A 24,408-nucleotide genomic window follows, 5' to 3' on the forward strand; every position below is an offset into this window, starting at 1 on the left:
TCATGGACTCCAGTCCTGTGACTGACTGAAAGTAAAAGAAAGAATACCAGTGGGTTGCTATTTAACCTCCTGTTGCCAGCAATGGGATAAAGTGAAGGCAGACTGCTGGCTAGGATGGAAATTACTAATGCTGCATTATTAAAACAAACAAGGTGGTATAGGTTTGATTACAAAAGGTTTAACAGGATTTTCTTCACATGGATTTGTGGCAAATGTTGCTCTGTTTTATCCTACCCATCTGTTTTTCTTCTCTAGCTATGCTATTGCTGGAGAGTGGGAGCAATGCAGAAAGAGTGGGATGCCAGATGACAGTCATAGCAGAATATATATTTATTGTTTGAAGTGTCATCTGAATATAACTTCAAAGACACGAGTTTGACCTCAGATAGTTAAAAAAAAAAAAAGAGTTACCATGTATTTTCACCTTTGAAACAATTAAATCTCTTTTCTTTGAAACATCTCTGCAATATCATTTCAAAGATTTTTTTCCCCTTTATTAAACTGGCTAGAGTCAGATTCAGTATAGGTTCTGCATTTTTTAAATTCAAGAAATTAAGGAGTTTTCCTTTCATGTTGAGTTAGCTAGATCTATTTTACGAACTCTATTTTATGAGCTATATTTTTCATTAAAATATTAAAAATAAAAATTAGAAAACTGCCTATTAGACAAACAAAAAATATTTTCAGAAATGCACTACAAATTAAGGATGTTTAGGAACTGCAGTTCATCATATTCATCATGTGAACAACACACTATTAAATAACATCCAAGTCAGCTTTTCCTTCCTAACGTAGCAACTTACTGAGACTCCAAGTATCTAGTGTACTCTCTGTAAGCTTACAGTTTCCTGTCTCCTCAAGTTCCACTTGATGGCATTGATATGCAGGACAACTACCAAAAAGAACCTACATGATGATATGCATTTGAGACTTGGACATTGTCTATTCATCCTTATAAAGGATTGTTGGCTTTATGCATGCCAGAAGTACTTCAGAACACAGAATGTCCTCTATCAGCCTGTAGTATTCAAGTCTAGCCATTCATTCTTTTTCCAAAAAAAAAAAAAAGAAAAATCAGAATCTACTAGTTTACTTAAAAATAGCACTTAAAGTAATGCTCTTCTGAGGTAAGAAACAAAGCAATTTAAAATTCTGCTTTCATATTAAAATACAGTAAACCTACCTGAGACAGTTTTCACAGTTCAATAAATTATGTTTTCTACAAGGTTTCAGTGAATTCATTTAGTTTTGTAACTGTGGCAGGCTAACTGCAAAGATAGAGTTGATTACTGCAATTCAGCTAAGTGATGACTTTAAGTTGTGCTCTCAACACTGCAGAACAACAGCACATAACGGAACATTTCTAAACATCCAAATCACTAAAAATTTCCATGAATTCATAACTGGTGGGTACATGAGTAGGGAAAACAGAGACCGGTGACACTTCAAAAATAATCTTATATAAGTAGCTTTTATTGATATAAACATCTAGAAAAGTTTCTAAATCTGAATATAGTTTCTTGATTTTTTTTTCAGCCTTTCAAAATAACTGCTTTCAGTCTATTTCCTTCTTCATTTATATTTGAACATGTTACTTTAAAAGTCATTTTTTCCAATGACCAAACTAAGCATTTTTCTATGTGATTTTGGCCAACTATTTATACTAGATCTCACATGGAATACCAGCAAACTGTTTCACTTTTTAGTACTATGTAACTTACATTTATTGTAGCATATCTATTAAAAATACTCTATTATTGACTAGTGAGGTAAATGACTTAATGTAGGGAAATATGAAAAATATATTTATCTGTATCATCCAGTGGAGTATATCAGAACATAATAACAGATCTTCAGCAAACTCCCCAATGTTAATTTTATATTTGTTCTACGATGGTTGAACTAGCCTCATCTGAATCCATGATTTTTTTTAAAATCATTTGCTTTTCCCTGTTCTAAACATAACGTAGTTAAAAATAATAAAAAAAAGTAAATGATATAATATCAGTGCTGCCTAACTGTAATTTAATTAAACCACAGAACGATTTCCTTAACTCCTCTGTCCACCTCCAATTTTCTGATAGCTTGTTTTATCAGACAGAACTATAAGATCTCTTTTCTATTAAATACATTAACAAATACATTGACATATTGTAATCTGCCACCTATCTGTCCTTCCCCACTGTAGTGGAGTTACTGGAAGAAATTTTAGGTAACCAGAACATAAAACCTACAAAAAATATAAAGAAAAAATTTGTATATATAAAAAAAAAGAGCATATTTATTCATGTAGTATATTTACCTGTTTTTTAACATTTAGCACATACTCTGAAAACTAATCCATGCCATACATACAGTTCATTAATATAAAAAATAGTATGTTTCTAGACAATTCCATTCTTTCTTTTAGGAATAAGGCTGTGCTTACATGAAAAATTTACTTCAAAACCACACTTCTGTCCTTAACCAGGCTCTGAAGTTAGAAGCAAGTATAGCACAGAAAACTCAGCATTCCTAGTCACTGGATTCTGACCCTTCCTAGTATGGACAACTGCATTTTAAGTACTGACACTTATAAAGCCTTACCAACTACATTTTGAGAACTTTCTTGCTCTTAGGCTCCTTCTAAAAGGCAGGTCTAGAATTTCTTTCCTTCATGCATGGTATACTTTCACTTAATTTCCATCCAAAATCTGTCCATAGAGAATATACAGATGTTATTGGGGGGGGGGATTTATTTTATTTATTTATTTTTGGTAATATTGGCCTGTCTTAAAAAGCTTTTATTTCTCTTTGAGATGTACAATTGATAACTTGATGTAGAGAGCAATAGTAACTTCATTCAGTCTATATTTTTATGAAAACAAGTCTCCTATTGGAAAATAGATTTTCTCTTGTTGATCTTTGTAGCCATTCCCCCATGCACTTGTGATCATATTGACACTCTGGAGGAGGCCTTACCAATGTTTTGTGGTTTCAGAGTCGATTAATATTTTCATACCTTTGCTGAAAATATTGTGCTTGAGATATAGCATATTCCTGAATACATCAGCATGGTTGCACAAAGTCATCCTAAGAGTGCTCAGTACATTACCTATCTTCAGTACGTTCCCATCCTTCTCTTCAGAGTCACCTCCAACCAGCAAACTCCAGCTTTACACAGAGATTCTTGCTATCATTCCCAACAGCATTATTCTGCACTATTAACTTCCATGGTGCCATCCAAATCTTTATTTTTCTAGGCTGAATCTGTATCATCAGCAAATTTCAATAGTACATTCCTAATTTTGAGCAAAGGTCAAAACATTAAACAGGATCACCTCAGTCACTGATCTCTGAGCAACTCTAATCTCTCAGCCAGCTGCTAACTCTTCAGTGTAACCCGTAAGGCAATTCCATTTGCCAGCTCACAACTTACTTTGCAATTCCTCATTCAAACCCCATCTTCCTTGGTTCACTTAATAACTTTCATGATTATAGTGTATCAAATATTTTATTGGCATTTGACACACTGGTTCTATTGTGTTTTTCTTGTCTGAGAAAGAACTACTGTACTTCATCAGAAGAGAATATCAGGTTAATCCTGAACAATAAACTGTTGATAAATGTGTGTTGCATTTTACTTTACCTTCTATTTATTTACTTCCAGGTATTTAATTATTCTTTCCTTCATTTCTTCAAAAGCTTAGTACAATTATTCAAGTCAGATTTATAGCTGTATAGTGATTTTGATCTCTTTCCATTTTTTTTTTTTTTTTTTTTTTTTTTAAATGTCATGAGGCTGACTGTCACCTAATAATATAAAAACAAGCTTCTCCCCATGCCCTACCCTCCCAGGCTGCAATATGACATGTCAAAACTATGAAACAGATATTTATTATCTAATTAGGTTTGGTGCATACTTGGTGCCCACTTATTCTGATATTCTAAATGCTGTTCCTTCATTTCTGTTATTTGATTCACTAGCACCTCAGTAATAACCAGTATAAATAGTTACCTTCCTTTACACTGCAGTAAGAACTAAATTTAAAACTACAGATGGCAACTCTGACCTTCCAAGCAGGACAGGGAAAACTATATGTTACACTTTTCTTCTGCCTTTCCATATATACTTTCCACAAGGAATGCAAATGGTATGTCTGTGTCCTGAAGTATTTACATTTCCTGAAGCTTTTGCATTTTCTCAGAGATGCTATATACAATTATCTAGTACACCACTTAGCTCCCCAGCCATAGACTGTTTAAGAGAAAAAATTGGGAACAAGGTGCTCATGTAGTCTGCAAACACTATTTTGTCTCCCTAAGGCAACCAAACATCATTTTTTTGGAGCAACCAAGAACAAGCACTGGGACTGCAGAATCATTGCGAACCTTACTATTCTTCATTGACAGATGTATATGTTTTGTTCCCCCCTAACCAACTTTCCTTTAATTTCCTTTCCTTTCCTGTTTCCCCTTCCTAGAATCTCTAGAATAAGTTCACAACACAGCTTGTGCATATACATAAATTAAATATAAACACATTCTTTCTATAAAATAGGAACAACCAAAAGAAGAAATACCACCAAGAGAAAGTGTGCAACTGCTGAGTTACTTTTCCACCAGAGAGTAGGAAAGGAATGAATTCACAATACAGTAGTGATATCTGGTACACATTGCCCACTACAGTACTGAAAAGAGCTCCAAAACTGCAGTGATAGAGACAGCATAAGAACTTCTGTAGTGCAGGACAAAATGTTAGAAGTTTTTTGCAATGAAAGATAACAAAAACAAACTGTGTTAAGTTATTCTCAACAAGAACTTTAATCTTCTCATCATCAAATCCCTAACTACTCTTTCTCTTGTTCAGACCCCATCTCTTATTTCTGTGTGCCCTTCTCTCTCTCCCACATTCTTTTTGTTATGCTTCATTCCTCTTTTTGTTCTGTTCATTCCTCTGCCTCAGAACCAACCAACTCATCAGTATGTTTCAAATAGTCTTATAATATTTTTCCACTAACTGGCCTTTTTATTGCCTTCAAACAACTCTTTAAAACCCGTATCACCATTTCTTGGATAATTTCTTACCTAGATATTTCAAAATGTATAATACTATTCTCGTTGAGCATGATTTTCCATCGCTATATGCTTTGTGTAAACATTCACATCCACACAAAGACTAGAGAAGTGTGTTTAAAATTTCACCCCTTTTTCTTGTACCAGCTTACCTGACTGCTCAAGAAGACAATGAGAGATTAGGTCTATAAAGCAATGTTCAAGGAAAACGCTTTCAAAGAGCAATGGATAATGCTTTCAATGTGGCAGTCTCAATGACCAATTTTAAGTAGCTTACTTAAACTGTAAACTAGTAACAGAATCACAGAAAATATTTTAAGCGTTTGTATATTTGCACTGAGTACCTCATTAACAAGCAATAGAGCACTTTCCACTAGGCATGTTAAAAGTAGTATTAAACAATAAGATAATCAAATTAAGGACACATTATTATTGCAGAGTCTTACTGAATCAAGGTCAGACTAAAATTACCTCTTTCAGACAGAGCCTTTGACTTTCAGAGTGCTCTAAATAAAACAAAAACAGTTGATCTGACTTTTAGGACTCTTTCTCATTTCACACAACATAGCAAGAGCTTAACGTGACTTTAGGATCTTCAGAAAAAGGATTTGCATCTTATATGCAAGGCAGCAAAAAGGGAAGATGGGAGTGACTGTAAAACTCATTCAGGTTCACAGTAATTCCCAAACTAGTTTCATTTGCTACTGTCTTCTAATCTAATTGTGCACAGATGCATATAATTAACAATGGCAGAAGTAAACAATCCTTCCTGAACCAAAAAGGATCTATTCTTTTTTGTTACTTGGTGTAATACAAGGATTTCATATTTCTTTGGTGGATATTATCAAATTTATTCTGAGATCAAAACCAAATGCCTGGCACTTTTAAAGACTGTAATTTACAAAGAGAAAAATCAATATTAAAATATTCAGTGACATTTGGTTAAGCAAAGTTCCTTTAGGGCATATTGCTAGAAAGGGCTGCCAAAGTTTTTCACAGTGTTATCTCCACACCAATAAGGTGCTATTCTAAGCTGTCTGCATTAAAATGATTAAAGAAGGACTAACATGTAAAGAAAAAGTCAGCATTTAACTAATTTGAATTAAAGAATCCTCTTAGATTTATGCAGTTTTAATGCATGTACTATAATATAGATACTTATTCCAATTTTTTTTTCCCTACTACTTTTAATTTCCAGATCACTTCAGAAATTAACTTGTTAAAATGAAACCATGCTGGTCTGCTTTAGCAGTCTCAGGAACTGGATAACCATATTCTTGCATTGCTGCAGAAATAATCCTTTTATTGTTATACATAACCTAGGATCTAGAATAGTCATGTCCAAATATCTACTTCTGCACAACTCAAACTGTTGCTACCATGGTTGAAGCAAAGCAGGGAAGGGTAAATCTACTGCAGCTACTAACAGAAGAGGTAATTTCCCAGCTGTAGTACCCTTCTTGTCAATTCTTAGCAATTGCTTCATGTTAACAAAAGTAGAACAGCTCTGTGTGGAGCTGTGGCAGAATAAAAAAATAAAAATATATTTTATTATTTTTTTTTTTAAAAGGAAATGTTCTATTAAGCAACACCTACTGTCTACTCTACTAAAGAGTAGACAGTAGAAAGGTCTTCTCTGTCTACTCTACTAAAGAGAAAAGAAAAGATAAATTGGTCAACAAAAAGAATAAAATCTTATAAGCCAGGTACTAAATATGATATATTGAAAATGGGTTTTTATTTAACTTTTTATCTATCTATTTATTTATTTATTTTTACTACCCTGAGATAATATTTTCTTGGTTAGTAACTAGGTTAAGGATTTTGAGGGCATTCGAGAGCGACTCTGCATCTTTTTTTTTTTTTTCTTTCTTTCTTTTTTTTTTTTCCACTGATGTATTTGAGTCTCTTATTTAGACAATTATATAGAAGAAGTGGAAGCTAGTCATTAACCTAAGCCAATATGGCACAATTCTCTTTGGGACAGCAGATACATTAAGTACTCAGAATCCTTAGAATTATCTCTTGTTTTTTTTTACTCATTTGTGTTCTAAAGAAATCTACAAGCCTTCTTAAGTATTAACGCGATCAAAATTTGACTGGATTTGACTTTGTATTCATGTAACCATCTCTCTTACATGATTCCAAATACATAAGGAAGAACATACAGGACTTGAGAATAAACCATAATACTGACTTTGTGATGTCTTGTTGATTATTTATTATTTCTGCACTGTACAGCTTGAATCAAACACTACTCCTGAGATTTTATGACATCAACTTCACTTTATAATCCATGTTAAGCATTTGCATAAGGTTTTTTTTTTCTTTAGAAGATGATCATTATCAACAAATTAGAGAATAATATAATAGCTTGGTTTTGAATGGACCTTAAAATCACCTACTTCTAACCCCCCTGCCATAAGTAGGGATGCTATCCACTAGATAAGGTGGCCCAGGACCCCTTCCAACCTGGCCTTGATCACCTCCAGAGACAGGGCAACCACAACTTCTCTGGGCAAATTTTCCAGTGCCTCACCACACTCTGAGTGAATAATTTCTTCCTTATATCTGATCTAAACCTCTTCTCTTTTAGTTTTAAACTGTTCCCACTGCCCATGTAAAAAGCCACTCTCAATCTTTTTTATAAGACCACTTTAAGTACTGAAAAGCAACTATGAAGTCTCCCTGGAACTTTTTCTTCTCTATGCTAAACATTCCCAGCTCTCTCAGCCTTCCTTCATAGGACATTCTCTAGCCCTCTAATAATTTTTTAGAGTGGAATGGAGGGGGATAATCATCTCCCTTGATCTGCTGGCTGCTCCTCTCTTGATGCAGCCCAGGATGCAGTTGACTTTCCAGGCTGTTAGTGTGCTGGCTTGTCAAGCTTATTGTCTACCAGAACCCCCAAGTCTTTCTCTGAAGGGCTGCTCTCAACGAGTTCTTCTCCCAGTCTGTTTGCCCTGGATTACCCTGGCCCAGATGCAGCACCTTGCACTTGGACTTGTTGAACCTCATTAAGGTTCACATGGGCCCACTTATATAGCTTGCCCAGGTCCTTTTGGATGGCATCCCTTCCTTCTGTTGTGTTGCCTGCACCACTCAGCTTGATGTCATCTGTAAACGTGCTGAGGGTACACTCGATCGCACTGTCTATGTCACTGATAAAGATATTAAATGGCACTACTCCCAAGACAGACAGAGGGACACTCAGGGACACTTGTCACTGGCCTCCACTTGGACATGGAGCATACCGTAACTCTCTGGCTGCAGCCGTTGAGCCACTTCCTCATCCACTGAATGGTCTACCCTTCAAATACGTATCTCTCCAATTTAGAGATAAGGGTGTCATGTAGGACTGTGTCCAAGGCCGTACAGAAGTCCAGGTAGATGACATTGGTTGGTATTCCCTTCTCAACTGATGCAGTCACTCATTCATAGAAGGCCACCAGATTGGTCAGGCATGATTTGCACTTGGTGAAGCCATGCTGGCTGTCCCAGATCACCTCCTTGTCTTGCATCTGCCCTCAAATTGTTTCCAGGAGGATCTCTTCCATGATCTTCCCAGGCACAGAGGTGGGGCTTACCAGCCTGTAGTTTCCCTGGTCTTACTTTCTACCCTTTTAAAAAATGGGATTAATATTTCCCTTTCTTCCAGTCACTGGGGACTTCATGTGACTGCCAGAACTTTTCAAATATGGTGGAGAGAGGCTTGGCAATTCCATCAGCCAGTTCCCTAAGGACCCTGGGATGCATGATACTGGGAGGGACTCTGCTCTCCCAGACTCTGCCCAGAGGTTCAGGGACTCGAGAAACATGGGAAGCCTGACAAGCAGTGAAGACTGAGGCAAAGAAGTTGTTGAGTACCTCAGCCTTCTCCATGTCTGTTGTTACCAGTTCTCCCTTCTCATTTATCAGACGGGATGTGGCCTCCTTGGCCTTTCTTTTCCAGCCAATGTGCCTACAGAATCCCTTCTTGTTATTTTTTGTATCCCTTGCCAAGCACAGTTCCATCAGTGCCTTGGCTTTCCTAATCCCATCCCCGTGTATCATCCTTGTACTCTTCCCAGACCACATGTCCATTCTTCCCAGACCACATGTCCATTCTTCCACTGCCTGTGCATTTCTTTCTCACACCTCAGTTTGACCAGCAAGTCCTTGCTCTGCCTTGCTGGTTTCCTGCCTTCCCTGCTTGATTTGTTACACATGGGGATGGAGTGTTCTTGTCCTGTAAGTGTCCTTAAAGAGTTGCCAGCTCTGATTAGTTCCTCTGTCCCTAAGGATGGTTTCCCAGTGAATCTCATCCACTCATTCTTTAAACAGCTGGAAGTGGAAACACCAAGTTGGGGGAAAGTGTCAATCTGCCAAATGGTAGGAAGGTCCTGCAGAGGGATCTGGACAGGTTGGGTCAATGGTCTGAGGCCATTGGGATGAGGTTCAACATAGCTAAGTGCTGGGTCCTGCACTTGAGGCACAACAACCCCATGCAATGCAACAAACCTGGGGCAGAGTGGCTGGGAAGTTGTGCAGGGGAAATGGATCTGGAGGTGTTGGTTGATGCTCACCTGAACGTGAGCTGGCAGTGTGCCCAGGTGGCCAAAGAGGCCAACAGCATCCTAGCTTCTATCAGGAATAATGTAGCCAGCAGGACAGGGAGGTGATCATCCCCCCTGTACTCTGCTCTGGTGAGGCATGCCTTGAGTACTGTGTTCAGCTTTGGATCCCTCACTACAAGAAAGACATCGAGGCCCTGGAGCATGTCCAGAGAAGGATAACAAAGCTGGTGAAGGGTCTGGATCACAAGTCCTACAAGGAGTGGCTGAGGGAAGTGGGGTTGTTCAGTTTGGAGAAGAGGAGGCTCAGGGAAGACCTTATTGCTCTCTACAACTACCTGAAAGGAAGGTGTGGGGAGTGGGGGATTCACCTCTTCTCACAGATAACTAGTGATAGAGGGAACTAGAGGGAATTGGCTCACATTCTGTCAGGGGTGGTTCATGTTGGGTATTAGGATAAATTTCTTCTCATAAAGAGTAGTTAGGCATTGGAACGAGTTGCCTGGGGAGGTGGTGGCGTCACTGTCCCTGGGGGTGTTTAAGGAAAGGTTGGATATGGTTCTTAGGGACATGGTTTAGTGGGTGATATTGGTAGGAGGATGGTTGGACTAGATCTTTTCCAACCTTAATGTTTTTGTGATTCTATATTACTGCCAGGAATCTGGCCACTTTCTTCACTTTCATAGATACAACCTTGAAGTTTCCCTGGAAGATTAATTACTTTGGAGGTAAAGCTAGGATAATTACTGATGTCTTCACAGAAACTATGTTCTCATATTAACATGTAGATCATAAATTGTTAATTCCAGTGAATAATTCTAATAACAATATGAACTGAAGAGTTTGCCCTGTGAATGGCATAGAAAATGCTTTCTGCCTCAACACTGAAGGTTTTTTCCCTTCAAAACAAAAACGGTCTTAGCAGTAAAGCAGAACACAAATCTATTCAATGAAATGAATATGAAATGGCAGATAGTGTTTCTGTGACATTTACTAATGACAATTGGTATAAATGCCAATTTCCTTATTAAATCCCTAGCAGAACATCTAAGTCAAGGATGTTAATTTCTCCTGTCATTGAGAGACACTCAAATTTTCCTTTATACAGTGGCAGAGCAAAAAGAAACCTACTAAGACTTTTAGTTATCCCACTGTACCATAGAGGAATGGCTGAGGTCAACATGTTTTTCATGTTGTACATTCCCATAGACTCCTGGTTTGCTAAATATTGGTAAGGAAACATAGATTAGGTTCTTTGAGTCACGAGTTGAAATTTGACTTAGATCTACCATGAATCAATCAGATGTAGATGACATTTACAGATGGTTTATTTATTTCACATGGAATGTTCCCCCTGAGCTGATACATACACCCACAAAACTTAATGATGTATATAAATCATTCATTAGTGGTAAAGTGAAATGCGTATTCGCTTGTAACTCTCGTCCCTTTCTCCATGCACATATCTTATCTTCTTAGTTTTCAATATTTTTGTATCAGAAAAAGGATGTTAATTTATATTTGCCCAGGGTTTATCACAGTGGCTTTTTCTCCCTCTTTTCATTGCAATCATCACGCACAACAACAATAATAAACAGTAACACAGAAAAGAATTATCTACACTTCACTATTCTCCAGATCATCTTTGAGCATATTTATATCACTTGGTAAAGTCTACAAAATCTTTTTTTTTTTTTTTTTTTTTTTTTTCCTTTACCGTGATGATTCTGCAATCTGCCACAAACAGCAGCATACTCAACTAAAATTTCATGTATAAAACATTAAGCATACAGTTTCAACTGACTTATCCCTCTGTCCTTTGTGTGTGTCCTTAGTGCACAACCATATTTTATTCTTTTATAGAAGCCCTATAACATTTTTATAAATTGCAATATAATGAGTGTTCTACTTTACTTTTAAGACATCAAAAGCAAGGACGGTCCAATAAATTAGAAGCTGTGCTGCAGTGCACTCACGACTCTGTGATAAATATACAAATACAATGCTCATCTCACAACCTATTATTCAACTTATTTTCAATTTGCTGAAAACAGATATGTACAGTAAGTAATAAACAACTCATTCATTACCTAAAACTCGTTCAATGAAGAGTTTTGAAGCCAGAAAGATAGCTGTTGAAGCAATAAACAGGTGCAAGCACATGCATGTCTGTGTATGTGTGGTCACACACCTACATTTAATATGCATAAACATGTACAAACTCTTTTCTCCAAGAATGATGACAATTTCAAGCTTCTGAAAATGGGCAGTGTGTTTAAGAAAAAAATCATATTAAAAGCAAACCTGTTTTTAGGGGAAATAGAAAAAAGAGAATACAACTTCTAGTAACATGTACTCGACTTTAAAAAATTGTGAGATGGCATGATCCTGGTATGCTTACTGTTCATTACAAATAGCTCATTGCTGGGAAGCTATTATTCTACTTAAATAGCCTTATATATGCCCTATAGAAAAACTGATAGACTATAATTTGCTTGTATTTAGTGGCTTTTTTTTTTTTTTTTTTTTTTTTTTTCCTCCAAGCACTGCAATTCTGGCACTATAGTTCAGGCTCTGTCAGTATTTCAGTTTATTGTAAGCTTTGATTTCTCAAGGGTTTATATTTCAGTTATAAAAATTTACTCCAGAAATGCATCCCACAAAGCATAAGATAGAAAGGAAATAAATAGTAGCATACTGACAGTACTTATGAAACAGCAACTGGTTTACCACTTAGTATTCCAGCAGAGTAAGGACTGACTAGTAGACAGTTTTACAGGTTTTATTTTGAACAGAAAAAAAAAAAAAAAAAAAAAAAAAGCCTACACAATATTTCTCTTTAGTTCTCCAGAGAGTTTGGCATGAAATTTTTGATGTTTCTTTGAAATAGACTGTTCAGAGGCAAAGGACAGATTTGATTAATATTTTAACTTGAGAAAATGTTGGAAAACATCTTGAAATTCTTGAAACATGTTATATGACATGTTCTAAATGAAAAGCATCCTTTTTCAGTTTAATTTTGTTGTTGTTTTAAAATATAAGTTAAAATATACTGTATGGATGACACTAACAAGTAATAACACTAACAAAATAATACCTCTAATAAATGCCAACTCTCTATTTCAAACTGAAAGTATTTTCTGAGGGAGCAATGGGTTATAGTGGTTGAGTGCTGCAGTATTGAAGAATTTTTTTGAATGTATCTGTGCAGCTTTGATAGCTGAACTGGGAACAACAGGATAGCCTGAAAGTCAACAGATATGCTATGGGAACAATCTAATCTTGTTGTTCACAAGAAACTTCGTCTAGTAGACAATTATATGAGAGGGAAAAAAAAAAAAAAAAAAAAAAAAAAGACAGACAGAAGAAAATAAAATGCTTAATTATTAGTTTAAACACTGTTGAGGGGAAAGGAAAAAAAAAATCTATTAGAAAAATAGAAATTGGAATGTTGCTCCGTGCAGTACAATAAGGAAACAACACAGATCCCTAGAAGGAGAGGAAAGAGATGAACTCCCACAACGTCAGCTGCTATTCTTCTTGTTCTGCATATATGTTTGTGTAAGATTAGAACAGATAGACAATGCACTAATGTAAACAATGTAAATAAATTTCTCAAAATTTATTCAGATGCTGCACCTCAACAATAGATTGAATGAATCTATTTAGCCTTAACTGAAATCTGGGGTATCCTTGGTGGGGGACTGTAAGAGGATAGTTCTGCAGAGAACAAAACACTCACTCCATAAAGAGGGAAGGAGTATAAAGACAAATTTGGGGGATGTCAGATTGAACTAATCTTTGGGACAGATTGCACTTTTGTAACATTGTTCAAAGCAGAGGAGAATGATAAAACTACAATGTGGGAAGAAGACATCCCCAAAAAGGCTATAAAATACTTAAAACAGAAATGTCTATACAAGTATTCAAGAGTACTAAAAATCCGAACAGGACTAACAACAATTGTCCATATGGACCTATGAAATCAGTGGTGTGGCTAACATGACACAGCAGAACCAATTCATTCCCATGTTAGGGAATGACATGGTTCTTGCATACCAGCACTGAAAAAGATCTCTTTGTTTCTGTTTTTATGTTATTTTATTGTATTTAACTGAAGGTGTGTTGACTGTTTCAATGCATATTTTTTAAGGCCTTCTGTTTACCTTTTATCTGCAGATGTGGTGCCAGCAGTTTTGATAATGAAATACTACAGAATTAGTCCTGAAAACAAATATTTGTAATTGATTTATTACACTCCTTTATCAGAACAAGTTTGTGTTTTATGTTCAATATTTGCAAGATAAAACATGCCCAATTTCAAAGTATCACTCACCACTTACACAGGTACTATAAAGATGCTGTCTTAATTTCTTTACATATTTTTGCAAAGTATGTGACAACACAAGTAGAATTAAACCACAGACCATCACTATTACTATTTCAATACAATATTTGGTCATTTGCCTTCCAGCAGAAAGTCTTCCTCAGTCTTTCCTTTACTATAAAACTCACATTGGAATGGATAGCTAACTGTTTTAGCTTCTTATCCTAAAGCATATAGGCTGTTTATTTCATTAATGGCTTTAATCACATAAAACCTTTATTTTTCTCCTAAAATTTTGCTATGGTTGGTTCTTGCCCCTTAACTTTAGCTCAATGAAAACATGTTCACAGAATCGCAGAATCACAGAATTGTAGGGGTTGGAAGGGACCTCGAGAGATCATTGGGTCCAACCCCCCTGCCAAAATAAGTTCCTTAGAACAGGCTGCCCAGGTAGACATCCAGACGGACCTTGAATATCTCCAGAGAAGGAGACTCCACGATCTCCCTGGGCAGCCTGTTCCAGTGCTCCGTCACCCTCACTGTGAAGTTCTTTCGCATGTTGGTGCGGAACTTCCTGTGCTCTATCTTGTGGCCATTACCCCTTGTCCTGTCTTCACAAATCACTGAAAAGAGGTTGGCCAAATCCCTCTGTCTCCCACACTTCGGGCATTTATACACATTGATGAGATCCCCTCTCAGTCTTCTCTTCTCCAGGCTGAACAGAGCCAGGTCTCTCAGCCTTTCCTCAGAGGGAAGATGCTCCAGGCCCCATATTATTTTTGTGGCCCTCCGCTGGACTTTTTCCAGGAGATCCCTGTCTTTTTTGCACCAGGTAGCCCAGAACTGGACACAGTACTCCAGGTGAGGCCTGACCAGGGCAGAGTAGAGGGAGAGGATCACCTCCCTTGACCTGCTGGCCACACTCCTTTTAATGCACACCATGATGCTATTGGCCCTCTTGGCCACGAGGGCACACTGCTGGCTCATGGTCAACCTGTCATCTACCAGGACCCTCAGGTCCTTCTCCTCAGAGCTCCTCTCCAGTGGGTCGTCCCCCAGCCCCCCAGCCTGTACTGGTATGTGCAATTGTTCCTTCCCAGGTGCAGGACTCTACACTTGCTCTTATTAAACCTCATTTGGTTTCTTCCTGCCCCTCTCTCCAGCCTGTCCAGGTCTCGCTGAATGGCAGCACAGCCTTCTGGCATGTCAGCCACTCCTTCCAGCTTTGTGTCATTGGCGTACTTGCTGAGAGTGGACACTATTCCCTCATCAAGGTGAAGATGTTGAACAGGACTGGACCCAGCACCGACCCCTGGGGAACACAGCTAGTCACAGGTCTCCAGCCAGACTCTGAGCCGCTGATCACCACCCTCTGAGCTTGGCCAGTCAGCCAGTTCTCAACCCACCTTACTGTCCACTCATCTATCCCACACTTTCTCAGAATGTTGATGATCCCTGCTGCTTCAGCTCCCTGTTCTACAAGAGATTGCAAATAAATGTTGAAATGACATTTTTCTGTGGTCAAGTCTTTTCTTACAGATTGTTGCTGATATCTCAAGCTCTGTAGCACCTTCCTCCTTCATAGAATCATAGGATATTCTATGATTCATAGAATCATAGGACAGAGTTGGAAGGGACCCACAGGAGTCCAACCCCTGGCTACGTACAGGACCACCCCAAAATCAAACCATATGTTTGCGAGTGTTGTCCAAATGTTTCTTGAACTCTGGCAGGCTTGGTGCCATGACTGCTTCCCTGGGGAGCCTGTTCCATTGCCCGACCACCCTCTCAATGAAGAACCTTTTCCTAATATTCATTCTGAACCTCCCCTAACACAGATTCATGCTGTTCCCCTGGATCCTAGGATGATCTACTTGCATCTATGTGCAGCAGGTAATGTAGGAGTGATCAGTGCAGAGAAGGAGCATCTCAGGTGTTGAGTCATGCCTTTGCTGAGCTCTAGTTATAAAATAATAAATATGGCAAGCTGCTATAAAAGGTCTCAATGATAATAACCTCCGGTCAGGCTCAACAGGAATGTGTATATGATCCTTTCTTCCCACCTCACTTTCTCTACCCTAATATACACCATTAGAAAACTTAAACCCTTATCATTTCCAGAAGTACCTACAATGTTGTGACTCTCTATTTTCAGTCTCATGTCTAGTTGTGCCCAAGATTTTTTTTTTCCATTTTATTTTCTCCTGATTTGACTTGATTTTGAATCCTGATTTCAAAATATACTGTTCTATCCCCATTCTCCACTTTCTGAACACATATTCTTTTCTCCTGATCTCCTAGTTGGAGTCCTGGTCATCATTAACAATACTAGCAGTGCATTTAGCCAGCTACTCTAGGTTTGCTATTACCATCAGATACACATCTCCTTTCTACTTTTTACTATTATGCATATTCCTGAGCAGACAAAAGAGTCTGAAATAATATGCCAAAATTCTTTGTGGGAACCAAAATTTTATTAGTGAGAATGGCACTGAACATTTGTATTTACCAGGTGTCCTCACATATGCAAAATTTGAACATCTCCTTGCAGTGAAGGAACGAATGAACAGCTGTATTAAGTGTCACAGTGCTAATGTTCAGGATGTAGCCTGAGTACTAATGCTTTGCTGTAGTCAGAAGTATTTTTGGATTAAGGAAAAGGCAAATTCTATAAATCAGCATTTACAGAAACTAAATGCTGTAAAAATGCTTTCCTGGTGAAATTAAACTAGGTTTTGTTATTTATTTGAATTTGTCCAACAGTAATAAGACAGTAAAGCTTGAAGTTTGATGTGAAATCCAGTCATTCTATAAAGTTTTGCTAAAACAGCATTTCTGAGATGTGTACTCCCTAGTAGGTGCTTCCTGTTTTTGAAGAATCAAACCTACATTCAGCTCTTCAGAACAAAGCTGAGAAGGAAAATAAGGAAAGGTTTTCTTTCTACAGAGACAACTCAGAAAATGTCCAATAGCAAAAGGAAACAGTCCAAGTTTGGAAGAAAGTAATCTGTTCTTACTCTGTTTCACTGTAGCAATTGCCCATTTTGGTGTTTCATGATAACATATTTTATTTGCTCTCCAGGTTCTGGAATGGAGTATGGAAATCAAGGTCACACTGACTGATTGCACACTGTGGCATGGTATAGCCATTCAATCTTAAGTAGAAAATTATGAAATAAATTATAATAAAAATGGCATCAGATGAATCAAGATTAGCTAAGTACTTAATTCTTAGACTTCATCAAACCCCAACTTTTGTGGGTAGCTCTCCACTTTAGAAATCAGGGATTTGACCATGTTATGTCAAACTCACTTAAGAATTCATCATAGTTTAATTGAGCCAGTCTACAATGGATGAGAATTTTAAAGCTTCAATTTAGAAATGCAGAAAGCTAAGATTTTAATAACTAAATATTCTTATTTCACTAATACTTTAAATGAAAAAATAAAGAACAATGAAAAGTGAAACAAGTGTAAAAGTAGTTAACTCTATCTTTCTGTTCCAGTATATGAGATACCACATCAGACAACACTTAAAATAGGCTAGGCTAGGCTAGGGTAGGACAGGATACTTCAGCTGGACAGGAGCTTCAAAGATCATCAAATCCAACTGCCTGACCACTTCAGGGTTAAACAAAAGTTAAAACATTTTATTAAGAGCATTATCCAAATGACTTTTGAACACTGACAGGCATGGGGCATCAACCACCTCTCTAGGAAGACTGTTCCAGTGTTTGACCACCCTCACAGTGAGGAAGTTCTTCCTAATATCCAGTCTGAGCCTCCCCCAGTGCAGCTTTGTGCCCATCAGTGGTTACCAGGGAGAAAAGATCAGCACCTCCCTCTCCATTTCTCCTCCTCAGGAAGTTGTAGAAGTCAATGATGTCACATCAGCCTCTTCTTCTACAAACTAGACAAACTTAAGTGAATTACAATTTCAAAATATTATTAGTAGTACTCAGAATTAACGTATCCTGATAACTTATAAGGTTTTCCTCATGACTATTTTATATTATTTTATTGCCTAAAAATTGAAAGACTTTATATTCTAATACTAGACAGTATTCTATAGTGAAGGATTGAAGTGTGACTTCCTTCAATCACAGTAGAACAACTTCTGCTGTCATACACATGCTGAGCTCCAGGTGTAAACACTCAAAGGAATCAGCAGAAAGGACTCACCTGGCAACTTAAGGCCAGTGCACAACTAAGCTGAATAGATTATTATTATGCAAATTAAAGCACATTTTGAAGTTTAAGTCACGGTGCAAAAAGCAATCTGTTTTCCTTAAAGCAAATTAGAGTTTAACATCTATGTTTACGGGTGACAGGGACAGTCTGTAAAACTCAGGAGGCATACTTCTACTGCTGATTTATAAAGTTTATGATTTTATGCTTTATAAAGAATTAGAAGAAAAAAAAAAAAAAAGTAGCATAGAAGTTATAACTAAATGGAGAAAATTTAAGCTTGCTAGGTGTCTATGCCTTTAATGAGAAGTACTACAATACATGCTTTCAACAGTAAGTCATGCTATGACAGGGGGACATGATACATTCTAAAAGATATTTTTTTCAGACAGAAGATGAAAAATATTTTTTTTAATACTCTGTGGGAAGAAATGTTTTATTATTTAGGTTTTGAAAAAACTGTAGCAGTATACAGTTATTGCACAGATGTCAAGTTCAAGAGCTGCATATATATGTTTTATTCCACAATAAAAAGTAGATGCAAATGGTAATAATTATGTGGCAACATCATTATTTGTCTTTCACTTCCACTTACAAACAGTTGTCACATTCAAAGTGTGAATGTGTGAGAAGAATATATGCAGTGTTTAACTAACAGAATGCTTTTTGGGTCTTCTTGAGGGCAGTGTGCAGGTCATTTGAAAGCTCTGAAGTATATACTTCCACACCATGGATTTATTGGATTTATATTATCCTAAAAATAAGGGTCCATGTATTTTCCAAAATACTTAGTGTTTATCTTAAATTTATCTCTTCCCTCAAAGGTTTTTCTTTCTTCTTTCTTTAAATTACATTCTTTTATGCTTTGTTTTTGGGAAAAGATGGAGGGAGGCATTTCTCTGAATCTGAGATGTGTTGATGGATGGAGGTAAAATGAAGCAGAAAAAAATCACTGTCGCATTTAGAGCTAACAAATGGCATCAATAGGATACCATAGATGCGATTATTTTTGCTTCTCTCTTTTACAGTACCATCTACCTGTGCAAAATACCTGTTACATGGCAGGACAGAACTGGGGTGAACTTACTGGTATTGTCTGGTAATAAATGCTTTTTATGAAAAGGGCAGCTCCTTGCCTTTGCCTCTGCAAAGGATATAATTCTACCTTTTTCAGATGGTTACTTTAAGTTACAATTTATTTCAGTGTTCTCATTTAAAGCTCAGTCCTGATCTTATGTAAATCAGCATTTCTACCAAAGAAAAATCTATCTTGTAACTACAATATTAGGCTCCTGATTTTAGAGTACGATAATTTAGCAGAGTCTATGTTAGTCTGGTTCTCTTGTGAGCCACCTCCTTTCATTACAGTAAGAGACTTAGCAATTTTGTGTCCTCACTGCACCATCAAACACATAAAAGCCAAACCTTCACAACATGTTACAGATCAGAGATAAATTGGCTACCAAAACCTGCTTGAAGTTTTGTAAGGTACTCAAAAAGAACTTTATAGTGAGTCACCAGTCCTACAAAGATAGGTCACATTTAAATTATGAACTAATACATTATTTATATTGGAGAGATTGTAACTCAGAAATCATAGCTACAAACATTAGAAAGGTCTATGCAAGAGCAGTGAAATTATACTGCTATTTTCTCAGCTACATGGATAAATTATTTCTAAGCAATATATATCATAAATAGTGGTGCTACACAAATAAGCTGTCCCTGCATTATAGAGGAACAGGACAAAATGCTATAAATTTCAGGGAAAAAGTGAGCATGGTTTACAAGATAATGACCGTTCTCACAGACAGAAGAATACATGGTTCCCAGTAGACTACAAACTGCAATTTAAGCCAGGAACACCACTGACAGAACTGATTGCTAGAGTCTGAAGAAAGAACCATAAAATCATGAAATAAAAATACCAGGTATTATCAGGTTTAAATTGGAAATCTATGGTGTAGGAAAAGCAAATTTATCATGCATGAGATGGAGAAAGAATGTTAGTGAACATGTGATCTAGAAAACATAATTTTGCTCTAAAATGCTATTTTTATTGAGTCCTGAGACTCCTCCCGGCTGAATCATCCCAGCTCTCTCAGCCTCTTCTCACATGAAAGATGCTCTAGTCCTTTCATCTTCGTGGTGCTTCACTGGACTCTCTCCAGCATGTCCACATTTCTCTTGTACTGGGAAGCCCATATACACAGACTGCACTCTAGGTGTGGCTTCACTAGTGATGAGTAGAGGGGAAGGATCACCTCCCTCAACCTGCTAGCAGTACTTTGCCTAATGCATCCCAGGATACTGCTGCTCTTTTTTTTTTTTTTTTTTTTTTTTTTTTTTTCCCACAACAGTGCACTGCTGTTTCATGGCCTGCTTGGTGTCCACCAGTACCCCTAGCGTTTTCTCTGCAAAGCTGCTTTCCAGTTGGTCAGCTTCCAGGTTGTACAAGTGCCTGGAATGGTGCCTTCCCAAGTGCAGAACTTTTCATTTCCTTTTATTGAGCTTAATGAGATTCCTGTTAGAACATTTCTCTAGCCTGCCAAGTTCCAGATATTCCTACAAGTTCTGTATTGTCTGGAAACTTCCTGAGTGAACACTTTGCCCCAGTGCCCAGTTCATTAATGAAAATGTTGAACAGTATCAGCACCCATATTGACCCCTGGGGTGTACCACTAGTCACTTGCCTTGAACTGGACTTTTGCCACTGTTAATATCCATTTGGGCCCATCCCTTAAATTCATTTTCAACCAGCTTCACTGTCCACTTATCTAAATCATACTTTTTCAGATTGTCTATGAGGATGTTATGGGAAACAATGTTGAAGGCTTTACTAAAGTCAATGTAAACAACATGCACTGCTCTCCCCTGGTCCATGAAGCCAGTCTCTGCATTATAGAAGGTTGGTCAAGCATTTTCCCCTCATAAATCCATGCTGACTACTCCCAATAACTTTTTTGTCTTCTACATGTTTGGAAAAGGTTTTCAGGAGGATTTTCTTCACCACCCTCTCAGGGACTGAGGTGAGGCTGAACAGCCTATATTTCCCCAGATCTTCCTTCTTGCTTTTCTTGAAGATAGGAATGACATCTCTCTTCCAGTCTTCTAGAATCTCTCCCAGTATCCATGGCCTTTCAACAATTATCAATAGTGGCTTTACAGTGACATCAGCCAGATTCTTCAGCACTTGTAGGCACAACACATCAGGCCCCGTAGACGTACGTTCAGTTTGTTGGAAGTACTCCCTAACCTGGTCCTCCATGGAGAGTAAGTCTACGTTGTTTCAGACCCTCTGATCTGATGTTCCTGGGATTCCTGATGGCCAATATTACTGACAAAGACTGAGGCAAAGAAGACATTCAATACTTCAGCCTGTTCCACATCAGTTGTTACAAGTTTTCCTGCCTCATTCAGCAGCAGGCCTACATTTTCCCCTTTTGTTCTTTAGGTACTTGTAGAATTTGTGAACCTTTTACAATATATGTGCTTCATGTAAGCCAGGATTTCTAATGGATTAGAAGTTATTTGTCATATGGTCTTTTGAGAATCCTGGGCTTACACAGCCATGGAACATGAGATAACATAGCTTACACCAAAGCTCTGAACAGGATGTAATTGAATGAAAACAGTGTAGTATGTACTGCCAAATAATGGTTGTATTCTAAAGCTCAGTATGCATGATTAATTTTACCAGCAAAGTAAACTACATGTAATACTTATAATACAAGAAGTGGTGCAGACAGGTGAAAGGCACACAGGGAAATAAGAATCACAGATGAGAATTACTGCAGCTAGGACACACAGCTTAATTATGCTATCCTCACAAGAGGAAAAAAAAAAAAAAAAAAAAAAAAAAAAAGATCATTAGCAGCCAGGAGGGATAAGTACCTCAGTTTTATTACTCACACAAAACATTCAAGTGAACATATGCTTTAAAATGCCAGTGTCGCATTCTGACCTCTTTTTAGGCTATTAAAATTTGTGACTCTCATTTCCTTATACATATTAATTTCTGCCATGTTCTGGAAACTTCCTACAGCACAATATTCACAACAAAATTCACAGTATAGACGGGGTCAAAGGATCTCACATTAGTTCCCAAATATACTGTTATAACAAAATTTAGGAATGTAACTGAATTCATAGACATAGGCTTTATTTCTATCTATGACTATGAGCAGGTTCATGACCCATAGGACTCCCAGTGACCATGCTGGTGCTGCTGTAGTGGCCTGATCCTGTGGATCTCTTTGGGGAGAAGTCCTGGGTGGAAGCATTCAAATTAAGATTCTAAAATTTCTCCACTCCCACCATTGTCTAAAGCATGCCAATGCTGCAGTCTAGACAGGGCTTCCTCTGACACACTTAACCCACAAACCAGAGGCTCATCTCACACTTTCCTTGTCTGGGCTATACATTCCACTACAATCTTCCTACCCTTTGTGATGGGCAGTTATTGATTTCACCACAACTGCATGCTCTAACTAGCTGATGCTCCTGAGGCACAGGCAGGGCAAAGGTGTAGCCTGGAGGAACAGAAGGGTGATCAACAAACATGACACTAAGCATGCAGCTCATCTGAAAGACTGAGACAACAGATAGAGTCTGCTATATATTTCTATATACGTTTTTGGTTCACTGAAGGCATAAAAAAGTGTCTGGAGAGAATCAGATTCAACCCCATCCATGCTATCCCTTGGTAAATCTGGGATAATACCATTTTCTACACACAGGTGAATAATTTCTGGGTGCTTAATATCATGATGCAAAAGGACTCTTTTAAGGTCATGTACCACAAAGTGATGCAGACTAGAGAGAGAAAGGATGCAAATTTCCAGGATCTGATCTGTCCATGTGGTCCAGAAAGGCAGTGTCTTCCACATGCTGACTGTGAAAACACTTCTAGATTCTCTGAGAAAGCCTGAGATTTCTCTCCTTTTCATTTTCTAGTGTAGTGTTTGCACATATCCTGACTTGTATTTCAACAGAACAGATCAAAATAGAAACATATTCTAAAATGAAACCTTTTAAGCCTAAAAGGTTAAATTCGCCTTCAACAAATTAGGAGATCCAGAATTACCTTCCATAATTTGAAGATATTTTTTATAATGGCTGCACACACTCCTCCCTCCACCTACTTTATACACAGAAAGACATATTGGTATGCTACCTATATGATCAGCTTTTGATGGGAATATATAAACCTACCTAGTTCACTGGTGGTATCTCTCACTGTAAGGCATAATCTTATTTATTTATTTATTTATTATTGTTATTTTACTTTTATTTTTATTTTTATTTTTTATTTTTTAATATATATATAGTAATAAGAATAGCTCATCACAAAAAAATCAGGTCTCTTCTTTCTATCCTTCAGTGAGGAGAGAACGAGCTCACCTGGATACCATCTGCTTTGAAAAATATTGAGACCATTATATTTGAGTACACCACAGAGAATATAGTGAACAGAAATAGATGAATATCCTAAGACCATATCAGTTTGTTTAATTATGAACATTTCCTCTTATCACAATCTCTCTGCAACATTTGCTAGATATAAGACAAGACAGGGCAATGGAAGATTTGAGAGTTAGCCATAGAACTCAAAAAAGTCAAAAACTTATTAGGATTTTCTGCATGAGATCCCCATCATATAATTACACTCCATTTCTATCCTTACATGAATGTACAAGACCCTGTACAGAGCAGCAACTTAAATAGCTTCTATTCTGGAGGCTGATTAGTTCAGACTGAGGAAGCAATAGGAAACCAGAATTTACAGGCCTTGGTACCATCTACAGCTCTGGAGGTAAGGAGTAATCAACTTATCTTCAAATTGAGGTGTGGTGAAAAACCACCTACCTACCTGCTAGTGATTTTCTGTGGTGAGAAGCTGGGCAGGAAAGCTATCAGTATACATACCTACACATCCATCCAGCTATCCAGATACAACTTAGTGTAGCTGGTTAGCTAGAGGAAAACAAAGCATAAATCTTGTGGATGCCCAGTTTCTGTCATCATGAAGAATTCTCTTTTAATTGGATGAAAAAATACTGATTAGGTACAAACTGATTTGGATGGTATTATGGGAAATAATACCAGGACATCAGATGGTACCATCTCTAATTAGATTTCATGCTCTTTCATTCAGATCTTCACAGTGCTGTTAGGAAGTTTTTTCCTACTATGTATTAACTGGACCATGGCCTCTTTAGCTGAAAATCAGCAAAGAAATTTTGAGGATTACACCAATATTGATAAATGTCTTCCATTTTGCAG

At 37.4% G+C, this 24,408-nt stretch overlaps 1 protein-coding gene across 3 annotated transcripts in view; it reads right to left on the minus strand.

Moving 5' to 3' along the window:
• Positions 1 to 24,408, minus strand: part of CNTNAP2 (contactin associated protein 2) — a 1,137,498-nt gene that overhangs the window by 399,904 nt on the left and 713,186 nt on the right. The window lies entirely within an intron of this gene.

This window comes from Oxyura jamaicensis, chromosome 2 (genome assembly GCF_011077185.1).
Source record: "Oxyura jamaicensis isolate SHBP4307 breed ruddy duck chromosome 2, BPBGC_Ojam_1.0, whole genome shotgun sequence".
NCBI lineage: Eukaryota > Metazoa > Chordata > Aves > Anseriformes > Anatidae > Oxyura > Oxyura jamaicensis.